The sequence below is a fragment of the Equus caballus genome, chromosome 1 (genome assembly GCF_041296265.1).
Source record: "Equus caballus isolate H_3958 breed thoroughbred chromosome 1, TB-T2T, whole genome shotgun sequence".
Taxonomy (NCBI): domain Eukaryota; kingdom Metazoa; phylum Chordata; class Mammalia; order Perissodactyla; family Equidae; genus Equus; species Equus caballus.
Window position 1 is genome coordinate 184917522 of NC_091684.1, and position 2008 is coordinate 184919529.

At 48.7% G+C, this 2008-nt stretch overlaps 1 pseudogene; it reads right to left on the reverse strand.

The window, feature by feature from the left end:
* Nucleotides 1-284: 284 nt before the first annotated feature.
* LOC100056799 (vacuolar protein sorting-associated protein 72 homolog pseudogene) lies at nucleotides 285-1293 on the reverse strand (annotated as a pseudogene).
* Between the last annotated feature and the right edge of the window lie 715 nt (nucleotides 1294-2008).

Consider the following 2008-nt stretch of genomic DNA (forward strand, 5'->3'; position numbering starts at 1 on the left):
TACAAAAAAGAATCACTCTCTGAAAGAGCTCAATAACAGCAAACAGATGAATAAGAGAGAGTAAGGAAGTGAGAGAGAGAAAGAGAGAGAGGCATTTTATTCTATTAGATTAAAAAACACAAACAAAACCAGTAGGAACTAGGAGAAATGATGGGGGAAGAGATACAGAACAGGTTGGGCAAAGATCGGAGATGACAAAGAAGAGAAGCAGGTAGCAGAGGGGGAACATCGGTCAAGGGGCCCGAATCGGGGCGGGAAACGGATTCTAAGGACTAGACGTCTCCTCACTTGATGACAATTTTCTGGCAAAAGGCTGGGAGCCCAGAGCCAGGGACTGCGGCAGGTGGAGGTGGCAGGCCAGAGCCCAGGGCTGAGGCAGTGGCGGCAGTCCATGGGCGCTGATGCACTTCTTGTGGAACTCAAGGATGATCTTGAAGGCTCCAGCAGTGGCGTAGGATATCTCTAACCGGATCCCAGTATAGGGCTGGGCAATGGGCCACTGGGCAGACCTTTGGGGGCCACCCTTGGAGGACTATTCTTCAAATGTGGCATCATCTCTAAAAGTGATGAAGGTACATGAGCAGCGAGCAGTGGGGAAGATGGATCCAGTCTCAGCACAGAAGTCAACGCTGAGGCAGTGGGAGCAGGATGAAGTCCTCCACCAACGTCCTCTTCCTTGGTGCCCAGCTCCCCAGCAAGCAGCGCTGTCACTGAGTAACACGTGATTATGGGCCCTGGGCACTTCTGCTTCTCTTGAACCTGATTCTTCCTCACAGCCTCGAGCTACTCACACGTCTCCAGTGAAGGTGAGTTGAGCTCCTCTGTTATCGTGGCCTCCCTGAGCAGTCCCTCCTGGGTCAATGGCCACTCACAGCAGGACCCCTTGGCCACCGTGACTGGCCCTGCCTCTCCAGTACCTGAAGGAACGTTTGTCGTGTATGCTCAGCTGTAGACTAACGTGTGACTTGGACTGTCAGAGCCATCCTCCTGTGGTAGTGGTCCTGAGAGCTGCCAGAGGGCAGGGACCTTTGAAGGCCTCAATCTCTTGGGAGGCCCCTTATAGGCTCTGGGGACCACTTGGCATTTCCTTCTTGGCTCTTCTGCTTCTCCGTGACTGGATGATCCCTTCATCGATGTCAAAGCCAAGGTCCTTGTCCTTGTCCTCTGTGTCTGACTGTGCCCTTGATGTTCCACACCTCCAGATTCCTCTGTGAAACACGCAAAAGTTGTCTGGTAGAACTCCTCCTCCTCGTCCGCCTCCAGGAGCCCAGAGAGCCAGTTCCTCAAGGTCATATCACCTACCCTACCGAGACTATGCCACCGCCAGTGGCCCCTCCCCCTGCCTGGTTCTTAGCGCTCAGTCCTCCATACCACCACCTGCTGGTATAGACAGAGGGGCTTTGAAGCCAGCTTGATCTGGACTTCAATTCTCTTTCTCCACTTACTGTGTGAATTTGGAAAGTTATTTCAAATTCCTTAGCTTCAGTTTCCTTATGTGTAAAGTAAAATTAAAACTACCTAAGAGAAATACCTTGAGTATAATAAAAATAATATGTGTGAAGGGCTTAGAATCCACTCTAAACGAAGGATGCGACTGATCAATTAACTACTATTAAGTACTAGTGGTAGTTAATACCATTTTTAGGAAAAACAACAATAATAAGCAAACCAGCCAATATTCTTGCATCTTGAAGAGTGGGACCAACGTGGGTTTGATTTCTGACTCTTCTTCCCCGTAGCTGATAGGTCTTTAGTTATGCGATATAACTTGAGAAAGAGGTTGAAGTTCAAATGAGATTCATTCATTCAATAAACAATAACCGGGCATCTCCTGTGTGCCTAGACACTGAGGACACAGCAGTGCACAAAGCAAAGTTCCAGTCCTGATAGAGATTAATTTATTGTGGAGGAAGCAGAGAACAAACAAATAGATACATACCAAACTGTCAGGCGGCGCTAAGCATTATCAAGAGAAAAAAAGCAGAGAAAAGAGGGGGTGTGTTATTTT